The sequence below is a fragment of the Chiloscyllium plagiosum genome, unplaced genomic scaffold, assembly GCF_037043375.1.
Source record: "Chiloscyllium plagiosum isolate Xiang-an unplaced genomic scaffold, Cpla_swu_hap1 HiC_scaffold_9, whole genome shotgun sequence".
Classification (NCBI taxonomy): domain Eukaryota; kingdom Metazoa; phylum Chordata; class Chondrichthyes; order Orectolobiformes; family Hemiscylliidae; genus Chiloscyllium; species Chiloscyllium plagiosum.
In genome coordinates this window covers 18,640,381-18,656,648 of record NW_028270147.1, presented here as the reverse complement: position 1 = coordinate 18,656,648, position 16,268 = coordinate 18,640,381, and the positions used below count along the sequence as shown (strand labels likewise).

General features: G+C 42.1%; 1 pseudogene; it reads right to left on the bottom strand.

Annotated features, from left to right (window-relative positions):
- Positions 1-3,333: 3,333 nt before the first annotated feature.
- Positions 3,334-13,665, bottom strand: LOC148149093 (large ribosomal subunit protein eL33 pseudogene; annotated as a pseudogene).
- Between the last annotated feature and the right edge of the window lie 2,603 nt (positions 13,666-16,268).

The window sequence follows — 16,268 nt, the reverse complement described above, 5'->3', positions numbered from 1 at the left end:
ATCAAAAACTGTAAGTACAACAAACTTTTATCCACCCACCTCCATAACCAGCGTTCCTCAAATATTCCAGAAGATTCCCCTGGCCTCGGAACCTATTCTGCCATTAGCCATGCGCTAATGCAGCTGCCAACCCCACGCTGATTGATGATGTCACGTCCACCCCCATCATGGCCACTCCCACAACCACTTCCACCCCTCACAATTCCTCATGCATCACACGTGACATCACTTCTGCCCCTCACATCATCGCTGATGCCACATGCTCAGTGACTTCCGCCACCCCTACTGCTGTTGTCACCACCACATCCGCCCCCATCAGCACCACTCACCTGCATTCTGCTGACATGCCCACCACATAACCCACTGTCACTGTCCCCACCCCCCAGAACCCCGAGGGGAACACCACCCCTGCTCATGACTCCACCCCCATTCCCCCACCACCACACCCACTCCAGTTACAGGTTCCGCCCCCACTCCCAGCTCCACACCCACACCAGATCCGAGCTCCCAGCCCTGCCGAGTTTTCACCATCCCCGCAGACATGCCCCTCACTGAGGACGAATGATCAGTCCTCAGCAAAGGACTCACCTTCATCCCCCTCCGTCCACGCATCAATGAATTTAATACACGCCGTGACGTCGAACAATTCTTCCGTCGCCTCCGCCTCCGAGCTTACTTTCACAATCAGGACTCCCGCCCACCTTCCGAGGACCCCTTTGCCCACCTCCAATGCACTGCATCCACCTGGACACCCCGCGCTGGCCTATTACCTGCCCTCGACCTCTTCATTTCCAACTACTGCCGGGACATTAACCGCCTCAATCTGTCGACCCCCCTCCCCCACTCCAACCTCTCACCCTCACAACGTGCAGCCCTCCAATCCCTCTGCTCCAATCCCAACCTCACCATCAAGCCAGCAGATAAAGGGGGCGCAGTGGTAGTCTGGCGCACTGATCTCTAGACCGCTGAAGCCAAACATCAACTCGAGGACACCTCTTCCTACTGCCCCCTCCACCGTGACCCCACCCCCCATCACCAAACCACCATCTCCCAGACCATACAGAACCTCATCACCTCAGGAGATCTCCCACCCACAGCTTCCAACCTCATAGACCGGGAACCCCGCACTGCCCGGTTCTACCTCCTTCCCAAGATCCACAAGCCTGACCACCCTGGCCGACCTATTGTCTCAGCATGCTCCAGTCCCACTGAACTCATCTCTACCTACCTCGACACTGTCCTATCCCCCCTAGTTCAGAAACTCCCCACATACGTTTGAGACACCACCCACGCTCTCCATCTCCTCCAAGACTTCCGTTTCCCCAGCCCTCAACGCTTCAGCTTCACCATGGATATCCAATCCCTCTACACCTCCATCCGCCATGACCAGGGCCTCCAAGCCCTCCATTTTTTCCTCTCCCGATGTCCCAACAGTACCCTTCCACCGACACTCTCATTCGTTTGGCCGAACTGGTCCTCACCCTTAACAATTTCTCCTTTGAATCCTCCCACTTCCTCCAGACCAAAGGGGTAACCATGGGCACACGTATGGGCCCCAGCTATGCCTGTCTCTTTGTTGGCTATGTAGAGCAGTTGATCTTCCGTAATTACACCGGCACCACTCCCCACCTCTTCCTCCGCTACATTGATGACTGCATTGGCGCCACCTCGTGCTCCCACGAGGAGGTTGAGCAATTCATCAACTTCACCAACACATTCCAGCCTGACCTTAAATTTACCTGGATCATCTCTGACACCTCCCTCCCCTTCCTGGACCTCTCCATCTCCATTAATGATGACCAACTTGACACTGACATTTTTTACAAACCCACCAACTCCCACAGCTACCTGAATTACACCTCTTCCCACCCTACCTCTTGCAAAAATGCCATCCCGTATTCCCAATTCCTCCGCCTCCGCCGTATCTGCTCCCAGGAGGACCAGTTCCACCACAGAACACACCAGATGGCCTCCTTCTTTAGAGACTGCAATTTTACTTCCCACGTGGTTAAAGATGCCCTCCAACACATCTCGTCTACATCCCGCACCTCCGCCCTCAGACCCCACCCCTCCAACCGCAACAAGGACAGAACGCCCCTGGTGCTCACCTTCCACCCTACAAACCTCCGCATAAACCAAATCATCCGCCGACACTTCCGCCACCTCCAAACAGACCCCACCACCAGGGATATATTTCCCTCCCCACCCCTTTCCGCCTTCCGCAAAGACCGTTCCCTCCGTGACTACCTGGTCAGGTCCACATCCCCCTACAACCCCACCCTCCCATCCTGGCAGTTTTCCCTGCCACCGCAGGAACTGTAAAACCTGCGCCCACACCTCCTCCCTCACCTCTATCCAAGGCCTTAAAGGAGCCTTCCACATCCATCAAAGTTTTACTTGCACATCCACTAATATCATTTATTGTATCCGTTGCTCCCGATGTGGTCTCCTCTACATTGGGGAGACTGGGCACCTCCTAGCAGAGCGCTTTAGGGAACATCTCCGAGACACCCACACCAATCAACCAAACCGCCCCGTGGCCCAACATTTCAACTCCCCTCCCACTCTGCCGAGGACATGGAGGTCCTGGGCCTCCTTCACCGCCGCTCCCTCACCACCAGACGCCTGGAGGAAGAACGCCTCATCTTCCGCCTCGGAACATTTCAACCCCAGAGCATCAATGTGGACTTCAACAGTTTCCTCATTTCCCCTTCCCCCACCTCACCCTAGTTCTAAACTTGTAGCTCAGCACTTTCCCCATGACTTGTCCAGACTTGTCCTGCCTGCCTATCTCCTTTTCCACCTATCCACTCCACCCTCCCCTCTCCTCCCTGACCTATCACCTTCACCCCCTCCCCCACTCACCTATTGTACTCTATGCTACTTTCTCCCCACCCCCACCCTCCCCTAGCTTATCTCTCCACGCTCCAGGCTCACTGCCTTTATTCCTGATGAAGGGCTTTTGCCCGAAACGTCGATTTCGAAGCTCCTTGGATGCTGCCTGAACTGCTGTGCTCTTCCAGCACCACTAATCCAGAATCTGGTTTCCAGCATCTGCAGTCATTGTTTTTACCTAGCTCAGAAAAGGATGGCTAGCTGCAGGAGAGAAAAAAAACACAATTTCCTGGTTTTTACCTCAAATTCTCAGACTATGCATTCTTGTTCCAGAATCTTCAACCAGTGGAAAGAGTTTACCTTCATCTACCTTGTCTTTTCCTGTTAATTTCGATCAGATTACCCCTTAACCTTATAAATTCCAGAGAAAACAGGCCTGATCTTTATTTATTAGAAATCAATTTACTATTTATTGTCAATTCATGTACAGCCTGTGCTTTAGATCCTTGATGTGTACACCATCTCATGAATCCTGTGCCGAATAGCTTTAGCAGGCAGGTTACTGTTGAACTTTGCACGCATCATGCTATTGTTTCCATGGGCACAGTGTAGTGATTGTAATGAGGTCAGCCTGTTGGACCTCATAGAATATGATTTCCTTCAATGGGGCTTTTAACCTGGTCCAGTCAGGACCCCTGGCAGACAGAAGTAAACAGGATTTTTAGAGGTTCTGTTCATGGTGGGGGCAGACTCTGAGTGAGCTGGGTCACTGTCATGTACTATGCATGTGTAAATGAAGGGTAACTTGGTGATGGGATGGCAGTCTTTTTGGAACTATTTCACATGAGTCACTTTTGTCCCAAATAACACCAGGAATCATAGTGTTGTTCTTTGCTTTGTAACATAAGCACATCTCTTGCCCAGGTAAAATTCGGTTTCATTGTAGCAATAAATACCCCTAGTCTTCAGCAGGACAGTGTGCTCTGTCTGGTTTTGAAGGCCTTGTTTATAACCTGGAAATATGGCTTTGCACCACAATCTTCCAGATATTGAGAAAGAGCTATGGACTGCTGGATACCAAGGTATCCTCTTGATACCAAGATGGAGGAAGTTAAAAATCACACAACACCAGCATACAGCCCAACCGGCTTATTTGGAAGCACTAGCTCCTTCATCAGGTGGTGGAGGAAGATGGAAGGCCAAGATGGAGAAAGACCAATATAATCTTCCCTCATAAAGTAAGCCCTGAAGTCCAGATACATTCTTATAAACCTACATTATACTCCCTCCAAGGCCACTGCATCCTTCCTAAGGTGTAGAGCCCAAATCTGCTCAGAGGGCAGTGATCAACAAAATGGATAAACTGTTAAGCCACAACAATTGGATATGTCTGTGATCATACTGTGCTGTGCTTTGAGTACTGTATCTAGTACTCGTCGCCAAGAAACCCAGAGAGTAGGCGGTGAGGAAATAAGTAATCCCCATTATCAGGAGTCTTGAGAATAGGCTGGAGAGTTTTAATCTTTTCATTTAGTAAAGGAAGCTAATAAGTGATCTTGAAGAGATACAAAGTTAAAAATCACACAACACTAGGTTATTGTCCAACAGGTTTAATTGGAAGCACTAGCTTTCGGAGCGACGCTCCTTCATCAGGTGGTTGGCAAGGGAGCAGCGCTCCGAAACCCGGTGTTTCCAATTAAACCTGTTGGAGTATAACCTGGTGTTGTGTGAATTTTTAACTTTGTACACCCCAGTCCAACACTGGCGTCTCCAAAGCATGACTTGGACAGGTATATAATGCTTAATTCTCCCAATGGGGATGCGATGGCCTAATGATATTATCGCTGAACTGTTAATCCAGAGACTCAGGTTCTGGGGAATTCGGTCTGAAACTTGCCATGGCAGATTGAATTCAAGAAAAATCTGGAATTAACAGTCTAATGATGACCACAATGCCATTGTCAATTATCAAGGAAAAAAACTCATCTGGTTCACTAATGTCTGGTAACCTGCCATTCTTACCTCTTCTGGCCTACATGTGACTCTGGATTCATAGCAATGTGGTTGAATCTTAACTGCTCTCTGGGGTGTTAAAGATGATTAATAAAAGCCGACCTAGCCAGCCATGCCCTCATTCTATGAATAACAATGGAAGAAATAATGGATTCAGGAAATGTTAACCTGGAATATTACACTGATTGAATTGCAGGAGTAGAACAATGGCATGCAAGTTTGAAGTGTCAAAAAGTAATCTGAGAACTGATAGGATTTTATTTTTACTTCACTCAAAGTAAGGAACAAAATTTCATATTAATGGAGGGCAAATCTCTGAATCCACATAAGAAAACAATCAAACATCTCTCTGGATTAAATGGGCCGAATAGCCTCGTCATCCATAATAACTTGTGACATTGACAGCATCTCAAGTAAAACTGCTGATTTCCAAAACGAGTTCAGAATTTGAAAACATATAGAGTTTGTTTAATGATACCTTGCGATATCAAAGATTATTTTGATGTTATTGTTCACAATGTGGTGAAACGGACGTGAATTAAATGAATGCCCAAGATCTATTAAAATGCTAAAGAATTGTTTATAGTAGAAAATGCTTTTTTCATTACCTTCAATGAGCTTTGTTTTTGCTCTGGCCAGGAAGTAGGTATAGACGGTCTCACTGAACCGAACACCCTTGATAATTTATCCAGTCTTTTGCATGAAGCTGGAAAAGCAGTAGGGGGCCCCCTACATAGAAAGCATACTTGTGCCAGTACAAAGCAGAGATGGAGATAAGAAGAAAAGCTTGAGGGACCTTCATCATTAAGTACTAGTTGTGAAGATTAGTAGGCTGTATGACAGGATTAGCAATGAAGAGTCTGCTATATTGGTTAATTATGCATTAATGCTTGATAAATAAAACATATGTAATTGTACATCCATTTTATTACAAGCTACCATTAAGTAAGATTAAAATTAATTAAAAGGGAGCCACATCCATTAGATTGTTTCTTTAAAATTTAACAGATCAAACATACATTTGTGTAAAATTTGGCACGTCTTAATTGTGCTTTGTTGTTGCAAATTCTGTACCGTAAAATTAGACTTTTATCAGCAGAATTTGCAAAAAATCACAAAAATATTTTTCCTAATTAATAAACAGCCTGGTAAATATCCTGTTTTGATTTTTAAATCTTAAATATTTTTATGTTTGGCATCTTTTCTGTGCCTAAAACGTAATCAATAACCCTTTTGTTTGAGTTAGGGTCTTGTAATTTGTCAAGCAAACCTTCCTAGTGATTACCTAGTTTATTGCTTAATCTCTGGAATTTAGAACAAATGGCTAAGCAACTTTAAATGCTGTCTGTATTTGGCTTGCTCTGTAACTTGTAATGTTGTAAGTGGGGAAAAAAGTGCTTGTGCCAGAAAAACACTTGCTGGCTGTTTACTTGCAGTTAATGCTCAAATCATATTTCTCCAAACTTCAGTAATACAAGTTCAAAGAATTACTTTCAAGATACAAATTTTAGGGGGAACTAAGTTGAGTTTTGAAGATATATTTATGGGATTTTGCTTTAAGGGAATTGATTTTGTATAAGATGAAAGAAAAGACTATCTTCGAAGCTTTATATGAAAAAGCTTTGGATCTCCTGGTCATTTTCCCGATATGCCTGGAAGGCACTATGATGTAGACAATGCCAGTACATACCAATGTGAATTTTGCTGAACTCTATTGGCTTTTTAAATGTTTGAAGATTTCAGATCAAATGATTCAAGATACCAATGATCAAGTGGAGAAATTACTGACAGAAGTGTTATTAATATTTCAAATTGTTTATTTGTTGGACTTTAATTTCCAACACCCTCGAAGCACCATACAATAAAAAAATGCTCCTCTACATAAAGAAGCATATACACAGTCAGTTTAGTCCATCAATCACACAGTTGGATGTTTTAAACATGATAAAGTCATCTATAAGACGCTGAAATGAATTGCTCATTACCTTTAAAAGCCCTTTCAAAGAATTTTACAAGTTAGGCTGGTTGCACAACACTGATATACTGCAGGGCAGTGTATAACAGATTTATCATTATTATATGGGTATAGAGTCATCCTGAGGACCATTTGTGTCACATTGAAAACTGCCTTTGTCCTGCCAGAAAGTAATTTATCTTTTTGATGTGCTACCGAGCAAGTTTAGGTAAGAACGCTGTATTAGTGACGAAGTTATATCGATGATACTGTATTAGCTGTCTAAGTATGAAAGCAACATCAATTGCTTTAAGTTACAACTGCAGATGTCTGCATTTTCCAGCCTATCAAGTTTAAAATTTGAACAGAGCTGCAAATATTTTGATTGAAAGTGGTTTGGCTTAATCTAGGAATAATTCTTGTATAACCACCTCTACATGACCATTTGTCAGTCTGTTATTTTAATAGCAAAATTCATTAATTGGCAGGCAAATGTGATTGCGCATTCATCAAAAAAAATTTACTAATAGGCAGAGAGAGAGGAATTAATATATTGTAACTGAAGGTTTGAACCCACGATCACAGAAGAAACAATTAATCTATGTCTGTAATACTGGCTACTGGTACTGGTATTCTAAAAAAAAGCTCATGACTAATGTTACGGTTATACTGCACTGACATTTTTGGCACATCAGAGGCAAGAGACAGTGAGTCACTGGCAATGTGGCCACGTCGGTTCAAAGGTAGTTTACCTTTTGTTTCCTACTATTTGCAGGTGTGAGGAAGGCAAATACAACAGTCAAATTCTGCACAGCGAGGAGCCCATAAACAGCATGGGATCAATGATCAGCTTTGGGTGTGTTGTCTGAGGGAAACTATTGGCTAGGACACTTGGAAAATCCTTGGTTTCCTGCATGTATTGCCATGGGATATCTTGCCCCCAACAGAACATGGTTACAGTTTAACATCTCAGAACTGCACTTACGTGCTCAGTTTCTGAGGTGGAACTTGAAAACAAAGCATCTTGATGCAAAAGCAAAAGTGTTGGCTGTGCTCCCAGTCATATTTTAACTTCCTTGAAATAGCCATCTAACTTTTGATTAAATTATTGCTCGACACATTTTGCTAAAGTTTTTTACTTTGAGCTCATCAGGTCAATTTACAAGAAATACTTGAAGTCAAGAGAAAACATAAATACTGTGTGAAATGAGAATGATGATTAATTTGCAAGTGGACACTGATTAGTAGAGGTTTTGTCATGGAGCATGTACTAGTTAGTGACAAATGACAGTAAATTACCAAGCTGTGATTAAACTTGCAACCATACAGATTGACCTTGATTGGTCAAGGCATTGCCCTGTGAAAGGAAACAGAGAATGCTACATGTAGATGTTTCTTCTGTCTACAAGGAGTAGGGTCCTCACTGTTAATATATCTAGTTTCCAATATCTGCAAGTGAACCATATCGAGAGCCCAGTTGCTAATCCTCAATTGTTGTCTGAATGATTCTTTTAATCTTAATACCAGAGTGACTCTAGGAATAGAAGACATATATTTAAAAGACATATGGCAGCAACAAAAATAGAAATTGCTGGAAAAACTCAGCAGCAGTGGCAGCATTTGTGGAGGGACGGCAGTGTTCATGTTTCGGGTCCAAAGACCTTTCGTCAGAACTCTGTCTCTGTAGCAATTTCTGTTTTTTTCCTTCTGATTTACAGCAACCTCAGTTCTTTTCTTTATCATAACAAGCCGTATATCCCTTCAGGTGTTCACAGCAAGTAAGGTACTGAATACAAATTAACCAAACTATGTTCACAAAGCTCATAATCCAGTGTCCACCATTTGAAGTGATTAAGTGATTAGACAGCACTTGCTAAACAATTCTGAGTGTGAATTATGCTGGCCACTGATTTAGGATTGAAAATGTATTGCTGGAAATGTGCAGCAGGTTAGGCAACATCCAAGGAACAGGAGAATCGACGTTTCGGGCATAAGCCCTTCTTCAGGAATTTAGGATTTAGGATTGTCAGGCTCACAGTGCGGCGTTCTTGTGGGAACAGGAATGTGCATGCATTAACACACAGAGTCCTATTCTTCAAAGTTGGCTAGAATATGAACACAGAGATGAAGACCATGCCCTGGTTTATTTCTCAGAACAATACCTTGACCAACCAGAGACAACCTACCTGAATAAAATTTTAATCAAAATTTGGCAGTTTACTGTCATTCATCATTAACTGGTGCATTCTGCATGGCTATGTCTCCACCAATCAATGTCCATTTGCTAACCAATCAGCACCCTTTTCTCATACAATATGTTTTTTCTTTACTTTTGTATTTTTTGTGAATTTTCCTGATGAACACAAGATGAATAGCGTTGACAAAATGCTCTTTTCCAGCAGTGCTTTGTTTACCAAATGACAAATTGATATAGTAGTCTCACCATTAAATATTATAAAGCCTGCACAAACAATGCCCTATCTGTTCTTTTATTTTCCAATTTCCAAATCAGCAGATTACAGTTTGATTTAGAAAGCTCAGCAGATGCCAACAAAGTGTGACAGATGTGCTTCAATGTGGATAAATATAATTTTAATCATTTAGCAATTGAGAAGATCTAGGTGTGTTGATTTTATTCAGACATTAATGTTAAGAAGCCAAAAGACAAAGATTGTGGTAATAGAAGGCAACTGGGGAGGCAATGGCGTAGTGGTATCATCACTAGATTATTAATCCAGGAAATCAGCTAATGTTGCAGGGACCCAGGTTCAAATCTCGCCATGGCAGATGGTGGAATTTGTATTCAATTACAAAAAACCTGGAATTAAGAATTAACTGATGAAACCTTTGTCAATTGTTAGGAAAAACCAATCCAACTCACTAACATCCTTCAGGGAAGGAAATCTGCTATCCTCACCTAGTCTCGCCCACATGTGACTCCAGACCCACAGCAATGTGGTTGACTCTCAATTACCCTCTGGCCAATTAAGGATGGACAATGAATGCTGGCCGAGCCAGGAAAGCACACATCCTGTGAACGTGTAAAAAAAGGTCAATCGTTAAAGGTATAGTAATGATGTGGAAGCTACAACGCTTTGGTTAATAATGAATAGACTGCCAAACTTGGCATTAACTGCACTTAGGCCATGAAAGATCTGTTAGGTTTCAGTGTTTACACTTTAAGACTTCACAGAACAAGTGGGTAATGGAAGTGGATTGATATAAAACTTTCGACTCTTAATCATGACATTCAAGATTTTGGATCGTTAAATTTGGAGACATTTTGGATATGATTGAGATGCATAAAATAATCAAGGGACTGGATTACCTATTTAAGATACACAATGATGCCTGATGCAAAACTAATGGAATAGTTAGATTAGATGCAAAGAATACTTTTGCTCACACAGACCACCCTATCAAACACATGACTGGAATATGCAGAGGTAAGGATTTATTGTGGTCATTTCAAAGGCAGATTGATGAGTTCCTGAGGGAAGTGGATACTGTCAGTCACAGAGAGTGACAATTTTGAAAATGTTTGCCTGGAGTTACAGAGTCATAGAGTTGTACAGCATGGAAACAGACCCTTCGGTCCAACTCGTCCATGCTGACCAGTCATCCTAAATTAAGCTTGCTTCATTTATTAGTATTTAGCCCATTTCCTTCTAAGCCCTTCCTATTTATATATCCATCCCAATGTCTTTTAAATATTGTAATTGTCCCACATTCTATCACTTCTTCTGACAGCTCATTCCATACATGCACCACCCTCTGTATGATGAAGTTGCCCCTTAGATCCCTTTTAAATTTTTACCCTCTCATTGTAAACTTATGGTCTCTAGTTTTGGACCTTGGCTATTCACCCTATCCATGCCCCTCTATAAGGTCACTCCTCAACCTCCAACACTCCAGAGGAAATGCCCCAGCCTATTCAGCCTCTCCTTCCAACCCTGGCCACATCTTTGTAAATCTTTTCTGCACTCTTTCAAGTTTAACAACATCCTCCCTATAGCAGAGAGCAACTGAATGCAATATTCTGAAAGTGGCCTAACCTTTGGAAGATCTGGATGAATCACTCACAGATTTTCCTGAAATGCTTGCAACTTATTTCCTTCCCCTTTTTTTCCTCTTCAGGAGATTTCTCTTGAAGATGAGACACAGTTACATACTGCCCTCTTGTTATTTGAACATAATGGATCTGATAAGCTTCTGATGGGCTTTTCTCTCTCATGTTTTGCAGATCAGTACGATTGCAATCTTCACTATACCTTACAGTGGCTCTCATAACTTCCTCACCATAAAGGATTCAGAACAGTGTGCAATTCTCCATTTTTATGCCAATAACCATATCAGACATTTCTCCCCAGTGTGGACAGAATCCTTGAGGTCCAATTGACTCATCCAATTCTCCTCTTGATAGCTCTTTTCATTTCCATTTCAGATTTCGTATAGTCATTAAAATATTCAAGCATCTTCTGACACCTATAATGCCAGCTGTAACATTTAAATGACTTACTGTTCCTCTCTTTTTCATGGCCTTAGAGTTGTTTAATTGTCCCCAAAACTACATATTTTCCATCCAATTCCCTTTCTTTACGGTTGGTTTCTTCCATGCTTTAGGGAGAAGACAATAACATAGAATCCCTACAGTGTGGAAGCAGGCCCATCTAGTCCACACCGACCCTCTGAAGAGCATCCCAGTTAGAGTCACCACCCTGCCCCCTCCAACCTATAGCTCTGCATTTCCCATGGCTAATCCACCTGATCTACACATATCCATGGGCGCCACAGGCAACTTAGCATGGTTAATCTACATGACCTGCACATTCTTTAGACTGTGGGAGGAAACCAGAGCACCTGGAGGAAACCCACACAGACACGGAGGAGAATTCCACACAGACAGTTGCCCAAGGGTGGAATTGAATCCAGGTCCCCATCACTGAGGCAGCAGTGCTAACCACCGAGCCATCGTGCCACCCCATTGATCTTGCAAATATCTGGAGCAAATATTATTCATAAAGTGCCATATGACATTAAGGCCTTTCTATGCATGTCATCTAGGATATCTTTGACTTTGATACACAAATTGCATCAAATCTATCTTGCCACAATTCTCCAAATTACTTTTAATCTGTTACACTTTCCCTAGTAGATATTGCAATGATAATTGATCAGAGAGCTGTTTGCATGTTTGCTGATTGACAGTCCAGTGTAACAAAGGGAAAAACATCATGTGGTGCATGGACAGCATCTGATGTGTCCTACCACTACAAGAATAAATCATTCACAAATTGGAAACATAAGGAGAAGACCAACATGATGAAAGACATCAGGAATCAAGGTCCACTACCAGTATTTCTGAGACATTGATATCATTTAAAAGGAAATCTTTACGATCAAAAATAGTTTGCAAGAGATTTCTCTGATGTGCAAATGTACCTCACTCAAACATTGCCATTTGCAATTCTGCTCAAATCTATCAAGGGTTCTCATTACAGCACACACTATAGTGCTGCATCAAAGGCATTCTGAAATAATGATTTATCAAGCAAGGAATGATTGGTGAACATTTTAATAGAAGCTGAAACTCTCTAAGCTGTTTGGCAATAACCATTTTTAATGCACAGGCTATATAAAATTGGAAGATTAGTTGACTGGTGTCAGGTATGGATATAGTATGCCTACGTCTTGGTGATTAAGCAGTAGAACAACAGGGTGCATATTTAATGCAGTTAAATGGAGAGAATTCAATGAGCAGCATCACAAAATCCTCATCTACTGTCCTTTATAGTGAAGGTTTCTTCTGTGCTAGGCTCCTTAAAACTAATTGATGGCAGGTTGTGTAAATGAGCTCCTTTATAAGCATGCACATGTTTTCAAAAGACCTTGAAATCTTTTACTTTCTCAGTGATACAGTTTGCCTCATTTTACATTTACTCATTGAGTGATCTTGAGACGCTTAAAGTATATGCTTCAACTGAATATGTCATTAGCTAATTCTATATTCACCAATTTCTAACCACTGCTATTCTTCATTTCACAGCCTCTTTCCTCTCACCTTTGTGTTGAAATCTATTAATAATATATTATGCCTGGAGATGTTCTTAAGAATGTGTTGTAAAAGTTGCCTTTCACCTGCTGTGATGCCTAATTTGTTGGTGCATAATATATATGGTTCATATTATAATGGTTTATTTTAAATCATGTTGTTATTCTTTCACTAATAGAATTCTATTCTGTCAAATTCTGTGTAGCAGTTGGTACAAGGACCAAAAAAATTCTCTCCCGATTACTTTTTTTCTGGAAAGAAGGTGGAAATTGTGTTTTTTTTCTCTCCTGCAGCTAGCCATCCTTTTCTGAGCTAGGTAAAAACAATGACTGCAGATGCTGGAAACCAGATTCTGGATTAGTGGTGCTGGAAGAGCACAGCAGTTCAGGCAGCATCTGAGGAGCAGTAAAATCGACGTTTCGGGCAAAAGCCCTTCATCAGGAATACAGGTATTCCTGATGAAGGGCTTTTGCCTGAAACGTCAATTTTACTGCTCCTCGGATGCTGCCTGAACTGCTGTGCTCTTCCAGCACCACTAATCCAGAATCCTTTTCTGAGCTACCTAACCATATTCAAACCAAGTATATCGAAATTATATCTGTCTGTTTCCCTGGAAAGCTGGATGAATCTGTTCACCTGGGACAAAGTTCTGATGCTCCATGTTCAAAGTGTCATGTTGATTCTGCTGTACAGAATCAACCTTGTGACTGGCCTTTTGAAGTTTGCTTTTACTATCAGCCATCACATCTTCATTGTTTGAGCTGATTATGGCAGGTGCCTCTTGCAAATCTAGTATTGATTTATCTGTCATTTCCATAGCCCAATTAAATTATCAGAGAGATGACTGGCCTGCTATGGCTCATCCAAAACACTTTGGTCACCTATCTCTTAGATTCCAAGCTGATCTCCACATCTACTTTCTTTGCACGAAGCGCAGTACACTTTGTTCTGTCAAATAAACCTCGCATTTAGACAATGGCCACCTACAACTGCAGTGAGGGACTTTTACTTCTATCAGAATCGCAGACAGATTTTGCACTTCCATGATTGTTCAATGAAAAATACTATTAAGCATCGTGGAAAATAGCCTGTCAGTTCACTATCACTTAGCCAAGACAAATGTACATCCCAATGTTTTCAAATCCCTTGGTTTCTTTGTTTGCTCATGCCTCTCACTCCCTTCTTTAAATGCGTGCTCCAATTCTTCGTTTTATTTAACGTAATGCCAAAAATGTTATGCCTCCAATTTGTCCTCAAGTTTTGTTTCTTATCCATATCAATGATTTGGATGAGAATGTACAAAGCATGACGAGTAAGTTTGCAGTTGACACTAAAACAGACAGTACAGTGAACAGTGAGGAAGGTGATCAGAAATTGCATCAGGATCTTGATCAGCTGAAGAAGTGGGCCGAAAAATGGCAAATGGAGTTTAATGTAGATAAGTGCGAGGTCTTGCATTTTGGAAAGTCAAATCAAGGTAGGAGTTTCATGGTGAATGGTAGGGCCTTGAGGAGTGTAGTGGAACAGAGGGACCTTGGAGTTCAGGTGCACAGTTCTGTGAAAGTGGAGTCACAGGTAGACAGGGCAGTGAAGAAGGCTTTTGTTACACTGAGTATAGAAGTTGGGAAGTTATGTTGCAGTTGTACAGGATGTTGTTGAGGCCACACCTGGAGTCTTGTGTTCAGTGTTAGTCACCTTGCTATAGGAAGGATGCTATTAAACTGGAAAGAGTGCAGAAGGATCTTATAAAGATGTTGCTGCAGGGCTCAAGAGTCTGAGTTATAGGGAGAGGCTGGACAAGCTAGGACTTTTTTATTTAGAGCATAGGAGTCTGAGGGGGGAATCTGATAGATATATATAAGATCATGGATAGGGTGAATCAACTCAGTCCTTTTCTCAGGATTGGATAATTGAGGACTAGAAGGCATCAGTTTAAGGTTAGAGGGGAAAGCATAAAAAGGAATCTGAGGGGCAACTTTTCACACAGAGGGTGGTACGCATATGGAATGAGCTGCCAGCGGAAGTGGTTGAGGCGGGGACATTAACAACATTTAAAAGGCATTGAAAAGATAGGAAAGGATTAGAAGGCTATGAGCCAAGTGCAGGGAAATGGGGTTAGCGTGGATGGACATTTTCGTCGGCATAGACCAGTTTGGGCTGAAGGGCCTGTCTCTGTGCTGTAGGATTCTATGACTAAAACTCTATGAACATCTTTTGTATAGCAGGGAGACCAGGACTGAATGCAGATTCTAAATGTGGCCTAACCAGTGTCCTGTACAGCCTCAACATAACATCCCATCCTCTAAACTCAATGCACTGACCAAGAAAGGCAAGTGTAGCAGGCGCCTTCTTCACTACCCTGTCTACTTGTGACTCCACCTTCATGGAATAATGCAGATTTCCTTTCCTGAAGGACCTTAGTAAACCAAATGGATTTTTATGACAATCAATAGAAGCTACATGGTCATCATTACACCAGTTTTATTTTTAATTGAATTCAAATGTTGCTATAGATTTATACAGCATGGAAACAGACATTTCAGTCCAACCAGTCCATGCCAAACATAGTCCCAAACTAGACTATTCCCACCTGCCTGCTCCTGGTCCATTTCTCTCCAAACTTTACCTAATCATGCATTTATCTAAGTGTGTTTTAAACGTTGTAACTATACCTACATCCATCACTTCCTCTGGAAGTTCATTCCACACACGAACCACTCTCTGTGTAAAACCTCTCTCCTCTCACCTTAAAAATATGCCCCTACTCTTGAACACACCCATCCTCGAGAAAATGCACCTACAATTAACCCTATTTATACCCCTCGTGATTTTATAAAATCTATAATCACTTTTAATCTCCTATGTACCAGTGAAAAAAACTCCCAGCCTATCCAGCCTTTTTTAATAACACAAACCTTCCATACCCAGCAACATCCTGGTAAATCTCTTCTGAACCCTCTTCTGATTAGCTTAATAATATCCTTCCAATAACAGGGCAATCAGAACTGTACACAGTATTCCAGAAGGGGCCTCACCAATGTCCTGTACAACCTCAATATGGTATCCCAACTCTGATACTCAAAGAACATCTGGAGCCATGGATTTGAACCTATGCTATCCCCCAACCATTTGCTTTGTGGGGGTGTGGGGGGAGAAGGCTGGTTGGCAAGACTAGTGAAAATACCACGAGTCCGCTTCTTCCCCTTAATATGATATCGTTCAGGTCTGTGTTCTAATCTGGTGGCATTGGAGTCTCTGCCACTTTGCTGTTTCAGGTTTAACGTTGGGGAGTAGGATTGAAGGTAGTAACATTACATTAATGACCTAGTCTGGGGCAAAATATTGCTCTTCGAAAGCCCTTTGTGTTTCCCTTTGATTGCTTTTCAGGCTCAATGATTGTCAAAGATTGAGGCA